Source organism: Crinia signifera, unplaced genomic scaffold (genome assembly GCF_055691185.1).
Source record: "Crinia signifera unplaced genomic scaffold, ASM5569118v1 HAP2_SCAFFOLD_526, whole genome shotgun sequence".
NCBI classification, from domain to species: Eukaryota; Metazoa; Chordata; class Amphibia; order Anura; family Myobatrachidae; genus Crinia; species Crinia signifera.
The window spans coordinates 22,503-35,431 of NW_028142419.1; the positions used below are offsets into that span (position 1 = coordinate 22,503).

The 12,929-nt window shown below is 46.6% G+C and overlaps 7 non-coding genes and 2 pseudogenes across 7 annotated transcripts; all 9 read left to right on the plus strand.

Moving 5' to 3' along the window:
* Positions 1–176: 176 nt before the first annotated feature.
* LOC146055687 (U2 spliceosomal RNA) lies at positions 177–313 on the plus strand (annotated as a pseudogene).
* A 1,118-nt stretch (positions 314–1,431) lies between these two features.
* Positions 1,432–1,607, plus strand: LOC146055686 (U2 spliceosomal RNA; annotated as a pseudogene).
* Positions 1,608–3,004: 1,397 nt separating this feature from the next.
* Positions 3,005–3,195, plus strand: LOC146055652 (U2 spliceosomal RNA). The gene has a single exon (XR_014468822.1). It is a non-coding gene; the product is annotated as a U2 spliceosomal RNA (small nuclear RNA).
* Positions 3,196–4,592: 1,397 nt separating this feature from the next.
* Positions 4,593–4,783, plus strand: LOC146055653 (U2 spliceosomal RNA). Its single transcript, XR_014468823.1, has one exon. It is a non-coding gene; the product is annotated as a U2 spliceosomal RNA (small nuclear RNA).
* Positions 4,784–6,180: 1,397 nt separating this feature from the next.
* Positions 6,181–6,371, plus strand: LOC146055654 (U2 spliceosomal RNA). The gene has a single exon (XR_014468824.1). It is a non-coding gene; the product is annotated as a U2 spliceosomal RNA (small nuclear RNA).
* Positions 6,372–7,768: 1,397 nt separating this feature from the next.
* On the plus strand, positions 7,769–7,959 carry LOC146055656 (U2 spliceosomal RNA). The gene has a single exon (XR_014468826.1). It is a non-coding gene; the product is annotated as a U2 spliceosomal RNA (small nuclear RNA).
* Positions 7,960–9,356: 1,397 nt separating this feature from the next.
* On the plus strand, positions 9,357–9,547 carry LOC146055657 (U2 spliceosomal RNA). Its single transcript, XR_014468827.1, has one exon. It is a non-coding gene; the product is annotated as a U2 spliceosomal RNA (small nuclear RNA).
* Positions 9,548–10,944: 1,397 nt separating this feature from the next.
* On the plus strand, positions 10,945–11,135 carry LOC146055658 (U2 spliceosomal RNA). Its single transcript, XR_014468828.1, has one exon. It is a non-coding gene; the product is annotated as a U2 spliceosomal RNA (small nuclear RNA).
* A 1,397-nt stretch (positions 11,136–12,532) lies between these two features.
* Positions 12,533–12,723, plus strand: LOC146055659 (U2 spliceosomal RNA). Its single transcript, XR_014468829.1, has one exon. It is a non-coding gene; the product is annotated as a U2 spliceosomal RNA (small nuclear RNA).
* Positions 12,724–12,929: the final 206 nt, after the last annotated feature.

Here is a 12,929-nt window from a genome sequence, read left to right on the forward strand (position 1 = left end):
CCTGTCCAGCACTTCAAGTCCTAATCACACCTGCCGTACAGCCAGGTATCTTTCAGACTGCAACGACAAAGAAGTGATGTGTGTGTGTTAGATGTGTCCGTGGTGCTGATCTCCTCTCCACCAGTATTGCTGGCCGAATTCAGGTTCGCGCGGTTTGCTGGGAGCCCATTCGGGTTATCGCTTCTCGGCCTTTTGGCTAAGATCAAGTGTAGTATCTGTTCTTATCAGTTGGGTATGGACTGGCCTCTGGCAGAGAATAGAGAAAGGTGAGACTGAGTAGCTGCTCTGATGGGCGGAGGGTGTGGGACCCCTCTGTTTTTTCCCGGGAGTAGTGAAAAGTCTCACTGAGTATCTTCACCTCTGCCTTTGGTAGGAGGTGTTGTTTCCGTAAATCCACTGGTAAGAGGGGGGGAGAAACACTGGGCCTAGTAGTTTGACTCTCTTGACGGGGTTTGTAGCCCCCGAAGGATGAGTCAGCGAAAGGCTCAGTTTAGTATCCAATCCCAGGGAGCGGAGAAAGGTTGGGACTGAGTAGATGGCTCCTGTTCCAGAGGTTCGTAGCCTCTGATGGGGAGACCGCGAAAGGCCCAGCTTAGTACCTTAACCCTGGGAGCGGAGAAACACTGGGACTGAGTAGATTGCTCTTCCGGAGGGGGTGCAGCCCCTAAGGGAGTCTTTCGAAAGGCCCAGTGGAGTACCCATTCCCATGCCAGGGGCTGGAAAGTGCCTGCTGTTGAGACGGAGAAACACTTGGTCGGACGCTGACTGGCTGGCTGCCTGGAGTCCGAGGCTGCACTGTGCCCCCGGGGAAACTCGGGGGTGCCGGACATGCACGGGTGATCCTAAGTCACCTTGCACGAATGGCACTTGCACTGCGCACTTCCCTTTAGGTTAGCGCTTCACGTCCTTACCCTGTCCTTTTGGATGGGGTAGGACAATTTTTCACACCCCCCCCCCGGCCTTCTGGCTAGGGCCTTATTCTTTTCTTTTTATGATTTGCACGTTTTGCACTTCACGTTTTTCGTTAGTTTGTCACGTTTTTTCATTTGGGTAGTGCGGCTGTCCCTAACAGGCCTTCCGTTCCCCAAACGTGACTGGGACTCTTCACCTTTTGGGGAGAGTCCCGGTTCCCTCGAGGGCAACCCCGAGCCGCAAGGCGGAGGGAAGCCTAAGTCGGGTCTCTCCAAAGCACGGGCTGCGGAGGACCCACCGTCCGAAACCCTTCCGGGGGTGGAGGAAACGCGGGTCCCTCTGAGCTTCGGCGAAGAGGACCCACCGATCCCTTTTTTCCCTTCCTCGGCCTTATGGTTGAGGGGGGTCAGGGGAACCATGGGGCCTTTCTCCTTTGGGAGAGGGCCCACACGTTCGTACGGCTGCCCCCTGTGCACGCGTTTAGTCACGTCACTGGTGGTGGTGGGAGCACACCTCGGGCTCCCTGAGTTTCTTCAAACTCATCTGTTCTTATCAGTTTAATATCTGATACGCCCCCTATCTGGGGGCCATATATTAAATGGATTTTTAGAACAGGGAGATGGAAGAAGAGCTTGCTCTGTCCACTCCACGCATTGACCTGGTATTGCAGTACTTCCAGGACCGGTGCACCTTCCTAATCTGTTATCCAAAAATAGACTATTTCCATTCCTGGCACTTGATTTGGAGTATCAATTGTTTGTGCACCTTTGTATTTAGAAATGCATGCATTTGCTGCTTCAAGGTTTAACCCTTGTGCATAAATACTTTGAAATCCTGCCTCCAGTGTATCATTTTGTGACTATTTCTTGACTCCTTGAATTGTACTTTCTGGAATCGAGGCAGTTAAATATTTTTACGTGACACTACACTTGATATCAGCATGTGCGGCCTAGGCAAAAGACCGGAAGCCTGCCTAAATTAAAGGACTTATCAATCGCTGCGACCTCCCAATAAATATGCAAACACTATGTGACTTACCTACGATCTTACCACGGAAACATCAACTGGATCACAGCAATGGCATTTTTGGACCCCCCCTCCCTCTCCATTTGAAATGGCTTGGTTTTTTTTTTTCCTCTCTCTTTCTTTCTTTCTTTATTTCTTATATTTTTTTCTTTTCTTTTTGCGCGCTCTTTTCTCTCTTTTGTTTTGGGAATTTTTTTTCCTCATTTCTTTTGTTTTGGGAATTTTTTTTCCTCATTTCTTTTGTTATGGGAATTTTTTTTCCTCTTCCATTTTTTTTCCGAGCCAAACAATTGATGATCATTGAGAGGGGGGAATTTAGAAAAAGTATCACTTACCTTCTTCGGACCATCATTTGGGTGGTAACTGCCAATAAAAGAAAACATTGGCCCACCCAGCTCACCTACACATGACTGTCCTGTCTGCCTGTCTGTTCCAAGTGACTGTCTGGCTGTCAGGTTCCGCCGGATTCCGAGTGAGCAGCTTGTGATGTCATAGAGGGCAGATTGTGATGTCACACAAAGGGTCCTGCCACATGAATGCCTGTCCATCTGACTGTCTACTACTGCTGCTGAATGGGCTCAAAACAGGAAAGCCGTCATTGCACCTGATTGTGCAAGATTCCTCCTTCTCCTCTGCAGCAGCTAGCTGATTGATTTAGTCAGCAGCAGTTCGTCAGGGACACAGGCATGCAGCAGCAAAGAGCGAGGAGACAGCTGGCTGCTGCTGCTTGCCTGTTGGTCGTCTGCCTAGTGGGTGTGTGTCTGTTGACGCGACGTCAACAGACGGGGCGGAGCACATGCAAATTTGGCCTCCTACCCAGCTGAGGCTCCCTTCCCGCCCGCCGACGACCTAATCACAAAATCAGTTGGATGGCTACTCGTCCTCCGGTCCCTGTCCAGCACTTCAAGTCCTAATCACACCTGCCGTACAGCCAGGTATCTTTCAGACTGCAACGACAAAGAAGTGATGTGTGTGTGTTAGATGTGTCCGTGGTGCTGATCTCCTCTCCACCAGTATTGCTGGCCGAATTCAGGTTCGCGCGGTTTGCTGGGAGCCCATTCGGGTTATCGCTTCTCGGCCTTTTGGCTAAGATCAAGTGTAGTATCTGTTCTTATCAGTTTAATATCTGATACGCCCCCTATCTGGGGGCCATATATTAAATGGATTTTTAGAACAGGGAGATGGAAGAAGAGCTTGCTCTGTCCACTCCACGCATTGACCTGGTATTGCAGTACTTCCAGGACCGGTGCACCTTCCTAATCTGTTATCCAAAAATAGACTATTTCCATTCCTGGCACTTGATTTGGAGTATCAATTGTTTGTGCACCTTTGTATTTAGAAATGCATGCATTTGCTGCTTCAAGGTTTAACCCTTGTGCATAAATACTTTGAAATCCTGCCTCCAGTGTATCATTTTGTGACTATTTCTTGACTCCTTGAATTGTACTTTCTGGAATCGAGGCAGTTAAATATTTTTACGTGACACTACACTTGATATCAGCATGTGCGGCCTAGGCAAAAGACCGGAAGCCTGCCTAAATTAAAGGACTTATCAATCGCTGCGACCTCCCAATAAATATGCAAACACTATGTGACTTACCTACGATCTTACCACGGAAACATCAACTGGATCACAGCAATGGCATTTTTGGACCCCCCCTCCCTCTCCATTTGAAATGGCTTGGTTTTTTTTTTTCCTCTCTCTTTCTTTCTTTCTTTATTTCTTATATTTTTTTCTTTTCTTTTTGCGCGCTCTTTTCTCTCTTTTGTTTTGGGAATTTTTTTTCCTCATTTCTTTTGTTTTGGGAATTTTTTTTCCTCATTTCTTTTGTTATGGGAATTTTTTTTCCTCTTCCATTTTTTTTCCGAGCCAAACAATTGATGATCATTGAGAGGGGGGAATTTAGAAAAAGTATCACTTACCTTCTTCGGACCATCATTTGGGTGGTAACTGCCAATAAAAGAAAACATTGGCCCACCCAGCTCACCTACACATGACTGTCCTGTCTGCCTGTCTGTTCCAAGTGACTGTCTGGCTGTCAGGTTCCGCCGGATTCCGAGTGAGCAGCTTGTGATGTCATAGAGGGCAGATTGTGATGTCACACAAAGGGTCCTGCCACATGAATGCCTGTCCATCTGACTGTCTACTACTGCTGCTGAATGGGCTCAAAACAGGAAAGCCGTCATTGCACCTGATTGTGCAAGATTCCTCCTTCTCCTCTGCAGCAGCTAGCTGATTGATTTAGTCAGCAGCAGTTCGTCAGGGACACAGGCATGCAGCAGCAAAGAGCGAGGAGACAGCTGGCTGCTGCTGCTTGCCTGTTGGTCGTCTGCCTAGTGGGTGTGTGTCTGTTGACGCGACGTCAACAGACGGGGCGGAGCACATGCAAATTTGGCCTCCTACCCAGCTGAGGCTCCCTTCCCGCCCGCCGACGACCTAATCACAAAATCAGTTGGATGGCTACTCGTCCTCCGGTCCCTGTCCAGCACTTCAAGTCCTAATCACACCTGCCGTACAGCCAGGTATCTTTCAGACTGCAACGACAAAGAAGTGATGTGTGTGTGTTAGATGTGTCCGTGGTGCTGATCTCCTCTCCACCAGTATTGCTGGCCGAATTCAGGTTCGCGCGGTTTGCTGGGAGCCCATTCGGGTTATCGCTTCTCGGCCTTTTGGCTAAGATCAAGTGTAGTATCTGTTCTTATCAGTTTAATATCTGATACGCCCCCTATCTGGGGGCCATATATTAAATGGATTTTTAGAACAGGGAGATGGAAGAAGAGCTTGCTCTGTCCACTCCACGCATTGACCTGGTATTGCAGTACTTCCAGGACCGGTGCACCTTCCTAATCTGTTATCCAAAAATAGACTATTTCCATTCCTGGCACTTGATTTGGAGTATCAATTGTTTGTGCACCTTTGTATTTAGAAATGCATGCATTTGCTGCTTCAAGGTTTAACCCTTGTGCATAAATACTTTGAAATCCTGCCTCCAGTGTATCATTTTGTGACTATTTCTTGACTCCTTGAATTGTACTTTCTGGAATCGAGGCAGTTAAATATTTTTACGTGACACTACACTTGATATCAGCATGTGCGGCCTAGGCAAAAGACCGGAAGCCTGCCTAAATTAAAGGACTTATCAATCGCTGCGACCTCCCAATAAATATGCAAACACTATGTGACTTACCTACGATCTTACCACGGAAACATCAACTGGATCACAGCAATGGCATTTTTGGACCCCCCCTCCCTCTCCATTTGAAATGGCTTGGTTTTTTTTTTTCCTCTCTCTTTCTTTCTTTCTTTATTTCTTATATTTTTTTCTTTTCTTTTTGCGCGCTCTTTTCTCTCTTTTGTTTTGGGAATTTTTTTTCCTCATTTCTTTTGTTTTGGGAATTTTTTTTCCTCATTTCTTTTGTTATGGGAATTTTTTTTCCTCTTCCATTTTTTTTCCGAGCCAAACAATTGATGATCATTGAGAGGGGGGAATTTAGAAAAAGTATCACTTACCTTCTTCGGACCATCATTTGGGTGGTAACTGCCAATAAAAGAAAACATTGGCCCACCCAGCTCACCTACACATGACTGTCCTGTCTGCCTGTCTGTTCCAAGTGACTGTCTGGCTGTCAGGTTCCGCCGGATTCCGAGTGAGCAGCTTGTGATGTCATAGAGGGCAGATTGTGATGTCACACAAAGGGTCCTGCCACATGAATGCCTGTCCATCTGACTGTCTACTACTGCTGCTGAATGGGCTCAAAACAGGAAAGCCGTCATTGCACCTGATTGTGCAAGATTCCTCCTTCTCCTCTGCAGCAGCTAGCTGATTGATTTAGTCAGCAGCAGTTCGTCAGGGACACAGGCATGCAGCAGCAAAGAGCGAGGAGACAGCTGGCTGCTGCTGCTTGCCTGTTGGTCGTCTGCCTAGTGGGTGTGTGTCTGTTGACGCGACGTCAACAGACGGGGCGGAGCACATGCAAATTTGGCCTCCTACCCAGCTGAGGCTCCCTTCCCGCCCGCCGACGACCTAATCACAAAATCAGTTGGATGGCTACTCGTCCTCCGGTCCCTGTCCAGCACTTCAAGTCCTAATCACACCTGCCGTACAGCCAGGTATCTTTCAGACTGCAACGACAAAGAAGTGATGTGTGTGTGTTAGATGTGTCCGTGGTGCTGATCTCCTCTCCACCAGTATTGCTGGCCGAATTCAGGTTCGCGCGGTTTGCTGGGAGCCCATTCGGGTTATCGCTTCTCGGCCTTTTGGCTAAGATCAAGTGTAGTATCTGTTCTTATCAGTTTAATATCTGATACGCCCCCTATCTGGGGGCCATATATTAAATGGATTTTTAGAACAGGGAGATGGAAGAAGAGCTTGCTCTGTCCACTCCACGCATTGACCTGGTATTGCAGTACTTCCAGGACCGGTGCACCTTCCTAATCTGTTATCCAAAAATAGACTATTTCCATTCCTGGCACTTGATTTGGAGTATCAATTGTTTGTGCACCTTTGTATTTAGAAATGCATGCATTTGCTGCTTCAAGGTTTAACCCTTGTGCATAAATACTTTGAAATCCTGCCTCCAGTGTATCATTTTGTGACTATTTCTTGACTCCTTGAATTGTACTTTCTGGAATCGAGGCAGTTAAATATTTTTACGTGACACTACACTTGATATCAGCATGTGCGGCCTAGGCAAAAGACCGGAAGCCTGCCTAAATTAAAGGACTTATCAATCGCTGCGACCTCCCAATAAATATGCAAACACTATGTGACTTACCTACGATCTTACCACGGAAACATCAACTGGATCACAGCAATGGCATTTTTGGACCCCCCCTCCCTCTCCATTTGAAATGGCTTGGTTTTTTTTTTTCCTCTCTCTTTCTTTCTTTCTTTATTTCTTATATTTTTTTCTTTTCTTTTTGCGCGCTCTTTTCTCTCTTTTGTTTTGGGAATTTTTTTTCCTCATTTCTTTTGTTTTGGGAATTTTTTTTCCTCATTTCTTTTGTTATGGGAATTTTTTTTCCTCTTCCATTTTTTTTCCGAGCCAAACAATTGATGATCATTGAGAGGGGGGAATTTAGAAAAAGTATCACTTACCTTCTTCGGACCATCATTTGGGTGGTAACTGCCAATAAAAGAAAACATTGGCCCACCCAGCTCACCTACACATGACTGTCCTGTCTGCCTGTCTGTTCCAAGTGACTGTCTGGCTGTCAGGTTCCGCCGGATTCCGAGTGAGCAGCTTGTGATGTCATAGAGGGCAGATTGTGATGTCACACAAAGGGTCCTGCCACATGAATGCCTGTCCATCTGACTGTCTACTACTGCTGCTGAATGGGCTCAAAACAGGAAAGCCGTCATTGCACCTGATTGTGCAAGATTCCTCCTTCTCCTCTGCAGCAGCTAGCTGATTGATTTAGTCAGCAGCAGTTCGTCAGGGACACAGGCATGCAGCAGCAAAGAGCGAGGAGACAGCTGGCTGCTGCTGCTTGCCTGTTGGTCGTCTGCCTAGTGGGTGTGTGTCTGTTGACGCGACGTCAACAGACGGGGCGGAGCACATGCAAATTTGGCCTCCTACCCAGCTGAGGCTCCCTTCCCGCCCGCCGACGACCTAATCACAAAATCAGTTGGATGGCTACTCGTCCTCCGGTCCCTGTCCAGCACTTCAAGTCCTAATCACACCTGCCGTACAGCCAGGTATCTTTCAGACTGCAACGACAAAGAAGTGATGTGTGTGTGTTAGATGTGTCCGTGGTGCTGATCTCCTCTCCACCAGTATTGCTGGCCGAATTCAGGTTCGCGCGGTTTGCTGGGAGCCCATTCGGGTTATCGCTTCTCGGCCTTTTGGCTAAGATCAAGTGTAGTATCTGTTCTTATCAGTTTAATATCTGATACGCCCCCTATCTGGGGGCCATATATTAAATGGATTTTTAGAACAGGGAGATGGAAGAAGAGCTTGCTCTGTCCACTCCACGCATTGACCTGGTATTGCAGTACTTCCAGGACCGGTGCACCTTCCTAATCTGTTATCCAAAAATAGACTATTTCCATTCCTGGCACTTGATTTGGAGTATCAATTGTTTGTGCACCTTTGTATTTAGAAATGCATGCATTTGCTGCTTCAAGGTTTAACCCTTGTGCATAAATACTTTGAAATCCTGCCTCCAGTGTATCATTTTGTGACTATTTCTTGACTCCTTGAATTGTACTTTCTGGAATCGAGGCAGTTAAATATTTTTACGTGACACTACACTTGATATCAGCATGTGCGGCCTAGGCAAAAGACCGGAAGCCTGCCTAAATTAAAGGACTTATCAATCGCTGCGACCTCCCAATAAATATGCAAACACTATGTGACTTACCTACGATCTTACCACGGAAACATCAACTGGATCACAGCAATGGCATTTTTGGACCCCCCCTCCCTCTCCATTTGAAATGGCTTGGTTTTTTTTTTTCCTCTCTCTTTCTTTCTTTCTTTATTTCTTATATTTTTTTCTTTTCTTTTTGCGCGCTCTTTTCTCTCTTTTGTTTTGGGAATTTTTTTTCCTCATTTCTTTTGTTTTGGGAATTTTTTTTCCTCATTTCTTTTGTTATGGGAATTTTTTTTCCTCTTCCATTTTTTTTCCGAGCCAAACAATTGATGATCATTGAGAGGGGGGAATTTAGAAAAAGTATCACTTACCTTCTTCGGACCATCATTTGGGTGGTAACTGCCAATAAAAGAAAACATTGGCCCACCCAGCTCACCTACACATGACTGTCCTGTCTGCCTGTCTGTTCCAAGTGACTGTCTGGCTGTCAGGTTCCGCCGGATTCCGAGTGAGCAGCTTGTGATGTCATAGAGGGCAGATTGTGATGTCACACAAAGGGTCCTGCCACATGAATGCCTGTCCATCTGACTGTCTACTACTGCTGCTGAATGGGCTCAAAACAGGAAAGCCGTCATTGCACCTGATTGTGCAAGATTCCTCCTTCTCCTCTGCAGCAGCTAGCTGATTGATTTAGTCAGCAGCAGTTCGTCAGGGACACAGGCATGCAGCAGCAAAGAGCGAGGAGACAGCTGGCTGCTGCTGCTTGCCTGTTGGTCGTCTGCCTAGTGGGTGTGTGTCTGTTGACGCGACGTCAACAGACGGGGCGGAGCACATGCAAATTTGGCCTCCTACCCAGCTGAGGCTCCCTTCCCGCCCGCCGACGACCTAATCACAAAATCAGTTGGATGGCTACTCGTCCTCCGGTCCCTGTCCAGCACTTCAAGTCCTAATCACACCTGCCGTACAGCCAGGTATCTTTCAGACTGCAACGACAAAGAAGTGATGTGTGTGTGTTAGATGTGTCCGTGGTGCTGATCTCCTCTCCACCAGTATTGCTGGCCGAATTCAGGTTCGCGCGGTTTGCTGGGAGCCCATTCGGGTTATCGCTTCTCGGCCTTTTGGCTAAGATCAAGTGTAGTATCTGTTCTTATCAGTTTAATATCTGATACGCCCCCTATCTGGGGGCCATATATTAAATGGATTTTTAGAACAGGGAGATGGAAGAAGAGCTTGCTCTGTCCACTCCACGCATTGACCTGGTATTGCAGTACTTCCAGGACCGGTGCACCTTCCTAATCTGTTATCCAAAAATAGACTATTTCCATTCCTGGCACTTGATTTGGAGTATCAATTGTTTGTGCACCTTTGTATTTAGAAATGCATGCATTTGCTGCTTCAAGGTTTAACCCTTGTGCATAAATACTTTGAAATCCTGCCTCCAGTGTATCATTTTGTGACTATTTCTTGACTCCTTGAATTGTACTTTCTGGAATCGAGGCAGTTAAATATTTTTACGTGACACTACACTTGATATCAGCATGTGCGGCCTAGGCAAAAGACCGGAAGCCTGCCTAAATTAAAGGACTTATCAATCGCTGCGACCTCCCAATAAATATGCAAACACTATGTGACTTACCTACGATCTTACCACGGAAACATCAACTGGATCACAGCAATGGCATTTTTGGACCCCCCCTCCCTCTCCATTTGAAATGGCTTGGTTTTTTTTTTTCCTCTCTCTTTCTTTCTTTCTTTATTTCTTATATTTTTTTCTTTTCTTTTTGCGCGCTCTTTTCTCTCTTTTGTTTTGGGAATTTTTTTTCCTCATTTCTTTTGTTTTGGGAATTTTTTTTCCTCATTTCTTTTGTTATGGGAATTTTTTTTCCTCTTCCATTTTTTTTCCGAGCCAAACAATTGATGATCATTGAGAGGGGGGAATTTAGAAAAAGTATCACTTACCTTCTTCGGACCATCATTTGGGTGGTAACTGCCAATAAAAGAAAACATTGGCCCACCCAGCTCACCTACACATGACTGTCCTGTCTGCCTGTCTGTTCCAAGTGACTGTCTGGCTGTCAGGTTCCGCCGGATTCCGAGTGAGCAGCTTGTGATGTCATAGAGGGCAGATTGTGATGTCACACAAAGGGTCCTGCCACATGAATGCCTGTCCATCTGACTGTCTACTACTGCTGCTGAATGGGCTCAAAACAGGAAAGCCGTCATTGCACCTGATTGTGCAAGATTCCTCCTTCTCCTCTGCAGCAGCTAGCTGATTGATTTAGTCAGCAGCAGTTCGTCAGGGACACAGGCATGCAGCAGCAAAGAGCGAGGAGACAGCTGGCTGCTGCTGCTTGCCTGTTGGTCGTCTGCCTAGTGGGTGTGTGTCTGTTGACGCGACGTCAACAGACGGGGCGGAGCACATGCAAATTTGGCCTCCTACCCAGCTGAGGCTCCCTTCCCGCCCGCCGACGACCTAATCACAAAATCAGTTGGATGGCTACTCGTCCTCCGGTCCCTGTCCAGCACTTCAAGTCCTAATCACACCTGCCGTACAGCCAGGTATCTTTCAGACTGCAACGACAAAGAAGTGATGTGTGTGTGTTAGATGTGTCCGTGGTGCTGATCTCCTCTCCACCAGTATTGCTGGCCGAATTCAGGTTCGCGCGGTTTGCTGGGAGCCCATTCGGGTTATCGCTTCTCGGCCTTTTGGCTAAGATCAAGTGTAGTATCTGTTCTTATCAGTTTAATATCTGATACGCCCCCTATCTGGGGGCCATATATTAAATGGATTTTTAGAACAGGGAGATGGAAGAAGAGCTTGCTCTGTCCACTCCACGCATTGACCTGGTATTGCAGTACTTCCAGGACCGGTGCACCTTCCTAATCTGTTATCCAAAAATAGACTATTTCCATTCCTGGCACTTGATTTGGAGTATCAATTGTTTGTGCACCTTTGTATTTAGAAATGCATGCATTTGCTGCTTCAAGGTTTAACCCTTGTGCATAAATACTTTGAAATCCTGCCTCCAGTGTATCATTTTGTGACTATTTCTTGACTCCTTGAATTGTACTTTCTGGAATCGAGGCAGTTAAATATTTTTACGTGACACTACACTTGATATCAGCATGTGCGGCCTAGGCAAAAGACCGGAAGCCTGCCTAAATTAAAGGACTTATCAATCGCTGCGACCTCCCAATAAATATGCAAACACTATGTGACTTACCTACGATCTTACCACGGAAACATCAACTGGATCACAGCAATGGCATTTTTGGACCCCCCCTCCCTCTCCATTTGAAATGGCTTGGTTTTTTTTTTTCCTCTCTCTTTCTTTCTTTCTTTATTTCTTATATTTTTTTCTTTTCTTTTTGCGCGCTCTTTTCTCTCTTTTGTTTTGGGAATTTTTTTTCCTCATTTCTTTTGTTTTGGGAATTTTTTTTCCTCATTTCTTTTGTTATGGGAATTTTTTTTCCTCTTCCATTTTTTTTCCGAGCCAAACAATTGATGATCATTGAGAGGGGGGAATTTAGAAAAAGTATCACTTACCTTCTTCGGACCATCATTTGGGTGGTAACTGCCAATAAAAGAAAACATTGGCCCACCCAGCTCACCTACACATGACTGTCCTGTCTGCCTGTCTGTTCCAAGTGACTGTCTGGCTGTCAGGTTCCGCCGGATTCCGAGTGAGCAGCTTGTGATGTCATAGAGGGCAGATTGTGATGTCACACAAAGGGTCCTGCCACATGAATGCCTGTCCATCTGACTGTCTACTACTGCTGCTGAATGGGCTCAAAACAGGAAAGCCGTCATTGCACCTGATTGTGCAAGATTCCTCCTTCTCCTCTGCAGCAGCTAGCTGATTGATTTAGTCAGCAGCAGTTCGTCAGGGACACAGGCATGCAGCAGCAAAGAGCGAGGAGACAGCTGGCTGCTGCTGCTTGCCTGTTGGTCGTCTGCCTAGTGGGTGTGTGTCTGTTGACGCGACGTCAACAGACGGGGCGGAGCACATGCAAATTTGGCCTCCTACCCAGCTGAGGCTCCCTTCCCGCCCGCCGACGACCTAATCACAAAATCAGTTGGATGGCTACTCGTCCTCCGGTCCCTGTCCAGCACTTCAAGTCCTAATCACACCTGCCGTACAGCCAGGTATCTTTCAGACTGCAACGACAAAGAAGTGATGTGTGTGTGTTAGATGTGTCCGTGGTGCTGATCTCCTCTCCACCAGTATTGCTGGCCGAATTCAGGTTCGCGCGGTTTGCTGGGAGCCCATTCGGGTTATCGCTTCTCGGCCTTTTGGCTAAGATCAAGTGTAGTATCTGTTCTTATCAGTTTAATATCTGATACGCCCCCTATCTGGGGGCCATATATTAAATGGATTTTTAGAACAGGGAGATGGAAGAAGAGCTTGCTCTGTCCACTCCACGCATTGACCTGGTATTGCAGTACTTCCAGGACCGGTGCACCTTCCTAATCTGTTATCCAAAAATAGACTATTTCCATTCCTGGCACTTGATTTGGAGTATCAATTGTTTGTGCACCTTTGTATTTAGAAATGCATGCATTTGCTGCTTCAAGGTTTAACCCTTGTGCATAAATACTTTGAAATCCTGCCTCCAGTGTATCATTTTGTGACTATTTCTTGACTCCTTGAATTGTACTTTCTGGAATCGAGGC